The sequence below is a fragment of the Eleginops maclovinus genome, chromosome 4 (genome assembly GCF_036324505.1).
Source record: "Eleginops maclovinus isolate JMC-PN-2008 ecotype Puerto Natales chromosome 4, JC_Emac_rtc_rv5, whole genome shotgun sequence".
Lineage (NCBI taxonomy): Eukaryota > Metazoa > Chordata > Actinopteri > Perciformes > Eleginopidae > Eleginops > Eleginops maclovinus.
The window spans coordinates 31311126-31324284 of NC_086352.1; the positions used below are offsets into that span (position 1 = coordinate 31311126).

General features: G+C 42.6%; 1 long non-coding RNA gene across 2 annotated transcripts; it reads left to right on the plus strand.

Moving 5' to 3' along the window:
- Positions 1–6397: 6397 nt before the first annotated feature.
- Positions 6398–7123, plus strand: LOC134863291 (uncharacterized). 2 transcript variants are annotated; one of them, XR_010165647.1, is made up of 3 exons: positions 6398–6470; positions 6598–6821; positions 6981–7123. It is a non-coding gene; the product is annotated as an uncharacterized LOC134863291 (long non-coding RNA). The 2 variants fall into 2 exon arrangements; XR_010165648.1 differs by having other exon boundaries at positions 6598–6686.
- The last annotated feature ends 6036 nt before the right edge of the window (positions 7124–13159 follow it).

Below are 13159 nucleotides of genomic sequence, written 5' to 3' on the forward strand. Positions count from 1 at the left end.
ACGACAAAAGCAAGTGAGAACCTGCCTACCTTGTTTAACTTTCATTGGAGGTGAAAAGAACAACATGTAAATGATATTCTAAAAATAAAAATAGGGAGCAACAAACCAAGCCGAGGCATTCCCATTGTGTCACTTGCCTCAGTCACCACCCAATATGGGTTTACTTTGAATAGTTGAAAGAATGTATACTTATACATTAAGCAAAAGTTGTTGTTTGGAAGCTAGTTATCCTGAACAATACATTGGTCAATAAATGGAACATCACTTGGTTTATGGCTGAACTTCACTACTATCCTAAATAGAGGGGAGTAGAACATTTAAATAAACATCAAGTGAGACACGCTGTTTGAATTTAAAAGCAAGCGATGCATCCTCAAGTTTTTACATGTTGTATTTTACTCCCAGTTATGCAAAAAATGTGTTTCTATAACAGGCACATTTGCAAATTGTGTGTCTCTCTCTAACTTTGCAATAACACATTTTAATACTATTAAAGAAAATAAATGTCTGATTTCATTGGGCGTGACGGACGAATAAAAGTCTGTGTGAGCTATCGGGCTCACACCGGGGTACAAAATGATGGAAGGACCGATGGGCAAGGTGTAACAAACTGAAATCTTTATTGTCAAACGGGCAACTCAAATGAAGCACCGAATCAGTCGCTCTCATCTGGCGTGGGAGGGGAGACAGGCCTCACTCAGGACCCAGTCTACTGCAAAGGAAAGGAACCAGGTTACCACCATGCTTTTAATCAGTTCCTCATTACCTGATTCCGATCAGCTTCCTGGCCTCCGGCTGAGCCACTCCCACCACTCCAGCAGCCAGCGCCCTAACCACAGCCCGCTGCCACAGTCTGCAATACGTGTCAGTTTATTGTGAAGTTATCCATGCAGCTGAACACATGTTTCCATTCTCAAATTGCACTGTATGGTCTGGCATGCATTAAACATTAAGGTCCCTCCTCTTAACCACCGTACACTGGTTGTTGACATGTGTATGAAATATGTTCAGCTTTAGTTCTCCATCCTAACGGTCAAACCAAAAGGATCCTTGGCTCTGTTACTGTCACTGTTACTGTTACATACAGCAGTTGTCTGATGGGTTGCCAGTCCAAAGGTCAGCGGTAACGAGGTGAAAGGTTTAATAAGTTGAACTATGAGCGCATAGCTCAGCATCAATTTTGAGCTGTGTGTGTCGCCTTGTGAGGTGGTAACGCTCTCTCCATAGATACACAACGACAACATCAATGCATAGACGCTTAAACGCGTATCATTTGAATGCAGCTTTTCGTTAGCTTTTTACTTCGGCAGATTGCATTCATGCTTCCAAGATCATAAACTGTGTTAGAATGTGAAGATTATCCAGCTAAACAAAATGTGTGAGTATCATGAAGATGTGTTTCCCAAAGATGTTATTTTCTGCGATATTCCACACATCCAATAGAAAAATCCTATTGATTTCCATCATGATGCTAACTTCTGGGTCTGTCTCCGAAAAGATGTCATCACTGCACTCTATTGGTTGTTGGTTTTGGTTTTAATGGGATATAAGAATATCACCAGAACTATCCATTGAAGATCATATTTACAGTCAAGTAGAGTAGAATGCAAAGAGTGCAGATTGAGTCGTACCTTTTTGATCTTGTGGAGAGTCACGACTGTCACCCCCAACATGATCACGTTAAAGAGGAAGACCAAGCCAAACACGCCCACTGTAGTCACCATCTTCACTGTGGTATTCCCTATATAGCATCTGCAAGGTGAAAGAGAGCGTAGAGGGTTTTAACTCATACACTGGACAATCATAATTAATGCTGTTCCATTTCTAGGCCATTTAAGGTGACTAAAGATTTGAATCTACAATATGCATTTTTAAAGTATCAATAGGATCAGTGTCTCAACATACATCTGTATACAGTCTACTCATGTGTATATAATAAGAATAGGCATTATTTTATTCTACTGTATTGAATTTAATTTTAGATTCTGTTTTATCTTATTCTTTTCCACAATTACATAGTTATTCCTGCATTTTACCATTGTATCACCTATATAATAGGTAACTTAAGTTGTATACTGTAGATTCATTCCCACATATTTTGTCATTACCAATGACCACCCTTACAGCACATTTTCATAAATAGGATGGAGAAGCAATTTTACGTCTTCCATTTTTTCGTATTTCTTTTGTTGAATTGAATGACCACGTTACAAGCAAAATAGGTGGGTTTTTACTCTGGGTTTGTGGAATTCCTGCTGTCCTGATATTAATGGTGGGCTCGTTCCACAATTTTGGAGCCAGGATCACAAATGTGAAAGTATTTGTTGAGGTGCACCTGGGTCCAACTGGCAGTGAAGGGGTGGCAAGCCGATTGGCCAATGCAGAACGAGGTGCACTTGCTTTAGTGTACAGCTAAAACATATCGTGGATGCAGGTAGAACTGGATCGCTTCACAGCATGGCAGGCGGTACCAATTTCTTGAAGTGGACTCGGGCAGCTACTGGTAGTCAGTGAAGGGAGCAGGGGAGCGGTCTAGTGTTGGAGAAAATTCTGCAGAGGTCAGATTGCACTGGATGGTAGACCAGCCAGGAGGGAGTTGCAGTAGTCAATGCATTAGAGCTTGTAACGCAGAACCTGCATTGCCTTCTGGGTCAGTAGAGGACGCGTTCTCAGGATGTTGTACAGAGTGTATCTGCAGGGTTGTAGCAGCAATTTTAGCTGTGAAGGACACTTGGTCCTCCAGTTTCACACCAAGATTCCTTGCAGTCTGAATCTACGAAAAACAACAGAGGTGCAGATGTGGATAGAAAGTTCATGGATGTGACCGTCCTGACTTAGAAGGAAGAGCAGGTATGTCTTGTTAAAACCAAGCTTCAAGTGGTACACAGACATCCACTGAGAGATCACCTGGGTAGCAGACCGGGGGAAAGCCAGAATAAGTTGTGTATAATCTGAGGGAAGAGAAGCAATGACAGCAAATGAGAGAGCCAATAGAATTGGTGTACAGAGAAAAAAGAAGGGGACCAAGGAAAGACCCTTGTGGGACCCCAGGGTTGAGTTGACAAGTGTGGGACACATACCCTCTCAAAGGAACCCTGTAGCTACCTTTCTTAAGGTGAGTGAGAGCATGTTGAGTGCAGAGCCTGAGAATAACAGTTTTTTTTCTCCAAATAGTCGACAAAATGGCTCTGTAGAAGGGATGAAGGAAGTTGGGTGACTGGGTAAGGGAGGAGAAGATAGAAAGAGTTTTGGGCATTGAGGAAAGAACATTGAATTCTAGTTTCAAAGAAGGTGTGTTAATCAAGCTCAACACATCATTTATTTTAGTGACTGAGAGGTAAAAGATAAGTGGCACTGAATAAATACCCTTGGAACAATAAAAAGTAACACTTCTCTACCTCCCTATAAATATGGGTTCAGGACTGGTGATGGGGAAATCCTATCTTGAAGTAGACCGGGGTTAAAGATTACTGACGGCAGGAGTGAGGAAAAAGATCTGGGCTGAAACCTGGTGAGCCATAGCCTGATTATAGTTGAATAATGCCCAAATGAACTGATCATGGTGCATCACAATATAGCCCTGGCTAGACAGTGCTTGTTTGAAAGCTGGGTCAGCCCCTGTGTTTGCAGGATTCATCTTATGGCCAGTTCGTGCTGTTAAGGCTTGCTGGTAGAAACAGAACTGAATCCACAATGCACAGAGAAGTGAGACAGAAGCTGATTTTATTCACAGCCTTTTAAGGAGCAGATCACGATCAAGGTTTCCAAGAGGAAGGGAATGGCAAACCGGGGAGTGTCCCCTCCCAGATTGCTCCTGTGGGGACTGCCCAAAGTATTGAATGTATGTAAGACGCTTTGATAATAAGTGACATGTAATGCCACAAGAACCAGGGGGAATCCAGGGAGTGGGGACCGGGAAGAGCAAGTCAATAGGAATGAAGCGGACAGAAGAAACAATGGAGCTGGAGAGGCGTGATGAATGGCAATAGACATGGCAGCGGGTAAGGTAGGTATGTGGATCTGCAAACACGAGATTCAGGGTAAGTTCAGGTTAACCTGATAAGAGCAAAAAGTAGCAAGTACTGAGATGTTCATCGCATCGTGGAAACAATACAAACTGCAGAAGATTGGAGGTGAGGAACGGGATGGTGGCAGGCGAGTAATGGTAATGAAGTTGATGATCAGCAGCTGACTAGTTGTAGTGGAGGGAAGGAGAAAGGAGGTCAGGCCTGCCCAGCTAGGGAAACACAAACACACACAAGAAGAGAAGACAAATGGGGAACAAATACAGGGAAAAAAGGCACAATAGCAGAATCAGGTAGACCGTCACGCCCAATGAAATCAGACATTTTTATTTTATTTTAATAGTATTAAAATGTGTTATTGCAAAGTTAGAGAGAGACACAATTTGAAAATGTGCCTGTTATAGAAACACATGTTTTATAATTATTGACTCTCATCCTCTTCATAACTGGGAGTAAAATACAACATGTAAAAACTTGAGGATGCATCGCTTGCTTTTAAATTCAAACAGCGTGTCTCACTTGATGTTTATTTAAATGTTCTACTCCCCTCTATTTAGGATAGTAGTGAAGTTCAGCCATAAACCAAATGATGTGCCGTTTATTGACCAATGTATTGTTCAGGATAACTAGCTTCCAAACAACAACTTTTGCTTAATGTATAAGTATACATTCTTTCAACTATTCAAAGTAAACCCATATTGGGTGGTGTAGAAGTGTTCTTTTATTCAAAGTCCAGGAGAAGTGAAGCTCCTCAGATAAGTTTTAAAAGGAGTATTTCATAAAATGATGCGGTAGTAGGTTTTAGTAGCAAAGTAAGTTTAGTAGTAAGTTTCACAGCTGTGGTTCAATAGTTCGGAACACGCTTCCACAGGCCACGTAAGAGTAGAAACTCAAAGCAGTTATCTGTCAGGCGGTCAGCAAACAAAGAGCTCGATTCTTCAGTTCAAGCACTATAGGGCTATAGCCCAACCAAGAATTGTGTTAGCCCTACCGTTAGCCCTACCATAAAACCAACTAATATTCAATGAGTCAGGCCCACTTGAGGAAAATTAAACAACACGAAGGGAGACCAAGATGATATAGATTTCAAATAAACAATTTATTGATTAAAATGCAAGTCAGTAGATGTTTGCCTGCTGCGAACACGACTGGTCTTTTTCACGCGTTGATACGCCAACCGCCTCTTTCACCCGAAATCCACTCATATTTAAACTTTGTCAATCAAATTATTAGCAACTCCTCTAAACTTGCGACTCCAATCTCCACAACAACACAACCTACCGGAAGTAGTCGAGCGTACACTCAACACACGGAAGTTAACTGGAAGTTCTATTGTGCTCGTAGCCTATTAAGCTCAGGTCAGACTTTATCATGGATACAATTTTATTTAAACGTCGTCGGACGGAGCAACAGATGGCGTGTTGGATAAGGAACCACCTTTGACACCTGCAGGGGAAGATGACCACTCCGGTCGCCAGGCTCAGCCGGACGAAGATGAGCAAAAAGAAGAAGAGATGGAGCAGCAGCAGGAGCATGAGGAAGAGGATGAGGAAAGGGGCTGGCATGGCCAGCCACAGCCAACCACTGCGGGCATGGACTCTGGCCATGATGCTAATGCTACCACTGACATTAGCCAACGACCCAGGGATGGACCGCAAGGCCCCATCAGGAAAATTTACCCTTCAAGGCTAATAGGTAACCAGCAGAGATCTTTCAATGTTGCCTGGTTTGGCACATACAGCTGGCTTGAATATTCGGTTGAGATGGACGCAACTTTCTGCTTCGCTTGTGTTGGTGCTCTTCCTTGCTGTGGTCTTGTTGCCGAATTACCATACTTAATTTGTTGGAGATCTGTTTTGACTCTTGGCTGTTGTTTGGTAGACTATATATGGCTGTAGGACAAGGTAACTATTAACTATACCGTCTCTGTCTGTCTGAGCCTGTTTCTAGCTGTGAGAGGGTGTTGTTTTATTGAATATATATTCACATTGAAATTATGGCATTGATTTAAGACCCACCGTAGTTGAACCAGAAAAAATACTCTGGCGCCACCACTGATAACACCATAAGTCACTCTCCTTATTTACTCTTTCTCAAGTCTTTCATCAAGTGTCATCAGTGTAGTATACATCTGGTTACAAAAATAAACAGTTTCAAAATAAAACAGTTTTCTAAATAAGACAGTGTTGTAGTTACACATAATATTGATTTGTATTCCTTACAGTGGTGACTGAGGCAAGTGACACAATGGGAATGCCTCGGCTTGGTTTGTTGCTCCCTGTTTTTATTTTTACAATATCATTTACATGTTGTTCTTTTCACCTCCAATGAAAGTTAAACAAGGTAGGCAGGTTCTCACTTGCTTTTGTCGTGTTGTCACATCAGCTGTACTCTTAATAGTCCTCAGGCAGAATCATTTCTACACGGAATCCGCAACATGAAAAGGTAGGCTTTCTTTTGATTCTCTTTAGGTACCCTTACCTTAACTACCAGCATTCCTTAGTAATGCTGATAAAAGACAGAGGGATTTTTGACTGGTTGTTTTTCTAAATGAATCATCTTCTCTTCACAGGATGGAGAGTTGGCTTCACTGTTGGCTGGTCTTGTCTTTGGTGTCTCAAAACGTTACCTGGCAGAATCCGGGTTGCAATAAGGGTTCAGGTCAGGGTTTAGATCAAGATCAAATGTATACACAGGCAATGGAGGGAGGGTAACCATTTTTTTGCATGATCCTAAAAACACCACATGGTGTGTTAATAACGTGATGAACAACAGATCCAAAGTCGAACATAATCGGTAATCATTTTAATTTCATTTACAGGAAAACCTTTATTATTAGCATCTGTGTCTAGTTATAAATAATAAATCAAATGTTCCAGCAGATACAATTTAAGAGATGCAATTGTAGATTACACTGATTTACATATTTATATTACTTTGTCCTTTAATTTCCAGAAAAGCGATTAAGAACATTGCGCAGGTTCTCGAGGACACAGAGGTGACTGGGTCTACATTCCTGTCTTTCAACAACTCGGTGGCCTTCCTGCACAAACCAAAGGGCCCATTCAACGGCATTGAGCTTTATGCTAGTGATAATGAGGTAAGGATGGTAGGAGCATGGCATGGTAGGCAAATCATCTATATCTGAAGAAATACAACTACTGAATGGGTAGCCATGATATTTTCAACAGCCTTTCAGGAGGATGTTTTCTTTCCAGCTTTCTGCCCCTTTTCCTTATTGCTTTTGGTGAAATAACTTCAGGACTATTTGATCAATTGGCCTAACATTTGGCCAGATGGTTTCAAGATAAGGTATCCTTGTGACTTTGATGATGCGATGCCTTTTTTTCAATAATGCTACCATGAGGTTGGCATGTTTTGAGTAGAATTGTTCAAAAACTGCTGGATTGATTGGCATCGAATTTGGGGCACACATACATGTTCCCTTGATGGAACTGTTATCACTTCTGTGATCCCTGACTTTTCCTCTTTCACTTTTCCTTTACATTGCTTCTACCATAAGCCCTATTCAGGAAATGTTAGCATGGTTACTTTAAAACTGAACAAAAACCTAAAATCATGAGCACCCTGCTTCACTTTAGCAAGTCATCAATGACACAGTGGTGCCATAAATAGTTCTTAAACCAGTAAATTACTTCCAGTTCCTACAACTTTTTCCTCACGTTTTTTTGGTTAAAACATAGCAATTAAAGAAAGTAGTCGTTTCCTGTTTATTGTACTTACAGGTATGATTTTCCCTCTACCCAACGATATGCATTTCATGGTACCTACTTTCAGATTTTCGGTCACCTGCTGATGTATCATTTTATACTTGTTTTTGATTCAGTATGGGCAAAGTGACAGTAACAGAGCCAAGAAGGACATCTGTATGCTGCTGGGAGTCACCACTCTGCTGGGCATTACCTGGGGGCTGGTATTCTTCTCCTTTGGCTACCCCTGAAAAAAACTGAAAAAAAAATCGTTTGTTGCCTTACCAGTTCATTACAAATAGATAATGATGGATTATCAGCAATCATTTCAAAGTGACACAGAGACATCGGATTAACCTTCAGCAGCGTTTGTATGACCTTGAACACAACTTTTGATCACAAACAGCAAAGACTGTTTATGGCTCTGTAAAGTGAAGCAGTTTTCTTGCTCTTTCTTGGCTGCTAGTTCAGTGAGTTTTGTTCATACAGTGATGAGATGTATACCAAAGGAATCCATGGAATCGCAGGCTTCATATGATATGTGGTTTGTGCAGATCATGAAGTAAAAAAATCACGGTAGATCACTCGGTGCTATGTAGCGTTAGCGCGTTTTCGTTCACTGCTGATTTAGAAGCTTGGTGTTGGAATTATGTTTCGTTTTGGTAAAAATGGTTAATATGGTCTGGTAGCTGAGTTTCTTCCCGTTAAGTGAGTATGCCACATTAGTAGGTTGTTAAATGTTAACATGCCCTGAGACCAGTGGCGGCTGGTGAAAAAAAATCTTGGTGGGGCTAGTGTGCCAACAGATTTCCCTGGCTTATCTAGCATAAGCATTCAAAAGAACAGTCGGAAAATGACTACAGTTCCACAATAATAATTTAATTTCACAGTTTCCAGCTTCACAGAAAAAGTCACAATTTACAGCTATATTAGACTTTATGCTATCAAATACTATACAATACAATCAAGGGATAAATTAACAACACGGGTATGATTTCAGCTGAATCTATACAAATCAACAGTGAGTTGTGAGTGAATGAGTGAGTGTGGGTTGAGAAGAGAGAATGAAACAGAACTTTCCTATTAAAATGTAACATATACAAAGAATTTAGAACCAAGTTATTTTCAAAAATTTTTACATAAACAGATTATTTTAATACCCTCTCTCAAGGAAAAATGCATTTACTTGGAGAAAACAGCATCAGTGCCATACAGTTGTCATTGCATGTCACAGCCTGAGAGAAACAACAAAGCATTCTCCACAACTATATTACAATTACATACTATAATATTATTACATATTGCCCATTGAATGTAAAATAAACATAAAAGACACTCTCTGTGCCTGTTCCTCTCTGTGTGTCTGTTCCTGTGTGTGTCTGTTCCTCTCTGTTCCTCTCTGTGTGTCTGTTCCTCTCTGTGTGTCTGTTCCTCTCTGTGTCTGTTCCTCTCTGTGTGTCTGTTCCTCTCTGTTCCTCTGTGTGTGTCTGTTCCTCTCTGTTCCTCTGAGTGTGTCTGTTCCTCTGTCTGTTCCTCTGTGTGTTTGTTCCTCTCTGTTCCTCTGAGTGTGTCAGTTCCTGTCTGTTCCCCTGAGTGTGTCTGTTCCTCTCTGTTCCTCTGTGTGTGTCTGTTCCTCTCTGTGTCTCTGTTCCTCTGTGTCTCTGTTCCTCTCTGTTCCTCTGTGTGTCTGTTCCTCTGTGTGTCTGTTCCTCTCTGTGTCTCTGTTCCTCTGTGTGTCTGTTCCTCTGTGTCTCTGTTCCTCTCTGTGTCTCTGTTCCTCTGTGTGTCTGTTCCTCTGTGTCTCTGTTCCTCTGTGTGTCTGTTCCTCTGTGTGTGTCTGTTCCTCTGTGTGTCTGTTCCTCTGTGTGTCTGTTCCTCTCTGTGTCTCTGTTCCTGTGTGTGTCTGTTCCTCTGTGTGTCTGTTCCTCTGTGTGTCTGTTCCTCTCTGTGTCTCTGTTCCTGTGTGTGTCTGTTCCTCTCTGTTCCTGTGTGTCTCTGTTCCTCTGTGTGTGTCTGTTCCTCTGTGTGTCTGTTCCTCTGTGTGTCTCTGTTCCTCTGTGTGTCTCTGTTCCTCTGTGTGTGTCTGTTCCTCTGTGTGTCTGTTCCTCTGTGTCTCTGTTCCTCTCTGTTCCTGTGTGTCTCAGTTCCTCTGTGTGTCTGTTCCTCTCTGTTCCTGTGTGTCTCTGTTCCTCTGTGTGTCTGTTCCTCTCTGTTCCTGTGTGTCTCTGTTCCTGTGTGTCTCTGTTCCTCTGTGTCTCTGTTCCTCTCTGTTCCTGTGTGTCTCTGTTCCTCTGTGTGTCTGTTCCTCTCTGTTCCTGTGTGTCTCTGTTCCTCTGAGTGTGTCTGTTCCTCTCTGTTCCTGTGTGTCTCTGTTCCTGTGTGTCTCTGTTCCTGTGTGTCTCTGTTCCTCTGTGTGTCTGTTCCTCTCTGTTCCTGTGTGTCTCTGTTCCTCTGTGTGTCTGTTCCTCTGTGTGTCTGTTCCTCTGTGTCTCTGTTCCTCTCTGTTCCTCTGTGTGTCTGTTCCTCTCTGTTCCTGTGTGTCTCTGTTCCTCTGTGTGTCTGTTCCTCTCTGTTCCTGTGTGTCTCTGTTCCTCTGAGTGTGTCTGTTCCTCTGTGTGTCTGTTCCTCTGTGTGTCTGTTCCTCTGTGTCTCTGTTCCTCTCTGTTCCTCTGTGTGTCTGTTCCTCTCTGTTCATCTGTGTCTCTGTTCCTCTGTGTGTCTGTTCCTCTCTGTTCCTGTGTGTCTCTGTTCCTCTGAGTGTGTCTGTTCCTCTCTGTGTGTCTGTTCCTCTGTGTGTCTGTTCCTCTGTATGGCTGTTCCACTGTGTGTCTGTTCCTCTGTGTCTCTGTTCCTCTCTGTTCCTCTGTGTGTCTGTTCCTCTCTGTTCCTGTGTGTCTCTGTTCCTCTGTGTGTCTGTTCCTCTCTGTTCATCTGTGTCTCTGTTCCTCTGTGTGTCTGTTCCTCTCTTTGTGTGCGTGTTTGTCTCTCTCTCTTTCTAGGTTTTATTTGTACAAGAATTTCGCTCGTCTTTGTTTTTGGGAGGCAAATTTTTCAATGACCCTGGTGTTGAAATCAGGAATGTCTTTTGTCATTTTCTTTTCGATGGAGAGCATAGCCAGAGCGTTGAGCCGATCTTGTGACATAGTGTTCCTTAGGAAAGTTTTTATCCTCTTTAAGGTAGAGAAGCACCTCTCAGACTCTGATGTTGTCATTGGTGTTGTGATGATGATGTTGAGAAGTCTTACAGTTTCAGTGAATGTTTCTCCAAGGTTGTTTTCCATCAAAACCTGATAGAGAGCCAGTGCACCTTTGCAACTCTGGAACTCCTCATTCTCGTAGATCAGGGACAGTTCTGTTTTAAGTCTGGCCTTGTCCAATGAGGGATAGGCTTCCACCGTGGTTTCCAGTGCTGAATCTGGGAACTTTCTGCTGTGTTGTTGGAACAAGTCTCCTTGCAAGAGTGTGGCGCTGATGAGGTGCTTGGTGAAAGAAAACCTCTCCTTGGAATGGCTTATGATGGTGTCACATACCTATGCGATAATATACAATTTTAAAAAAGGGAAAGAATTAGGTCTTCACATGTCTCACTACAATCAATGTTCTGAATAGCTAGCCTATATTGTGTAATAAACCAAAATGGTTAACTGTAATTATTCATAGATATCGTCAAATGACAAGATACATTTGAGTCTGGACTACTATATCAAGTGGCGAGCATTCATTAGATTTGATAATGTCTCTGTTCCTCTCTGTGTGTCTGTTCCTCTCTGTGTGTCTGTTCCTCTCTGTGTGTCTGTGTGTCTGTTCCTCTCTGTGTCTGTGTGTCTGTTCCTCTCTGTGTGTCTGTTCCTCTCTGTGTGTCTGTGTGTCTGTGTGTCTCTCTGTGTCTCTGTTCCTCTCTGTGTCTCTCTGTGTGTCTGTTCCTCTCTGTGTGTCTCTCTGTGTGTCTCTGTTCCTCTCTGTGTGTCTGTGTGTCTCTGTTCCTCTCTGTGTGTCTGTTCCTCTCTGTGTGTCTCTGTTCCTCTCTGTGTCTCTGTGTGTCTGTGTGTCTGTGTCTCTCTGTGTGTCTGTTCCTCTCTGTGTGTCTGTTCCTCTCTGTGTGTCTCTGTTCCTCTCTGTGTGTCTGTTCCTCTCTGTGTGTCTGTTCCTCTCTGTGTGTCTCTGTGTCTCTGTGTGTCTGTGTGTCTCTGTGTGTCTGTTCCTCTCTGTGTGTCTGTATGTCTCTGTTCCTCTCTGTGTGTCTGTTCCTCTCTGTGTGTCTGTTCCTCTCTGTGTGTCTGTGTGTCTCTGTGTGTCTGTTCCTCTCTGTGTGTCTGTGTGTCTGTTCCTCTCTGTGTGTCTGTGTGTCTGTTCCTCTCTGTGTGTCTGTGTGTCTGTTCCTCTCTGTGTGTCTGTGTGTCTGTTCCTCTCTGTGTGTATGTGTGTCTGTTCCTCTCTGTGTGTCTGTGTGTCTGTTCCTCTGTGTGTGTGTGTGTGTGTGTGTGTGTGTGTGTGTGTGTGTGTGTGTGTGTGTGTGTGTGTGTGTGTAAGCAAGTGCTTACCTCTAGTGCCAAATGGTGCTGTGTGTCTTCTCCCAATGTTTTCCGTTTCTTTGTGGGTGGATCCTGAACAGGTCCCCTGTACTCCTCATCCTCAGCCAGATTAGGAACAGCCTCCCTGATCCAATGCATAAGAAAACTGGTTAGGGATATATTAACCAAACCCAAGGTTGTTATAATTACTGGCAATTATATTTCATCTAAACTTCACAAATAAATTAATTATTTGAATACGATGACATATAAGCATTTAAGGCTACACATAATATATGCAGAGAATTAACAATTAGGCTATGCTACATAATAATGCATTTAACATACCTGATAGCCTGCATACGGTTCATGAATGCCTGGGTGATTCCTGCGATGTAGACAGCATCGATGTTTCTCTTCTGGAGCTGATTATACAGCATGTCTACATGTGGCATGATCTTGTGGAACAAGGCTAGGAAAAAACAGAAAGCTTCATCTTCCAGCATTCTCACATAGCCTCCAGCCTCTCTCTTCGTTTGGCCATCAAATGCTTCACTGTTCCGGATGGTCTGAAAACACTTCACCAGATCATTCTTGTGCTCATAGACTGTGTTGACTGCACGACTGTTGAAGTTCCAACGTGTTGAGGATGCACTTGGAAGTCGGTGCGCCACCAGCTCATCTAGCACTGCCGTTCTCTTGCTCGATTTTGAGAAAAAAGAAGCAAATCCCCCCATGTCGGTGAAAAAGTGACTGATCTGAGGGATGTGGGAGGTCGCCTGCTGCATTACCAGGTTTAACTGATGGGCATAACAGTGAATGTAGTGAGCGTTTGCATAGATGTCCTGTACCTTTCGCTGCACTCCTCCAGTGGCACCCCTCATTACCGCTGCCCCATCATATGCCTGGGCGA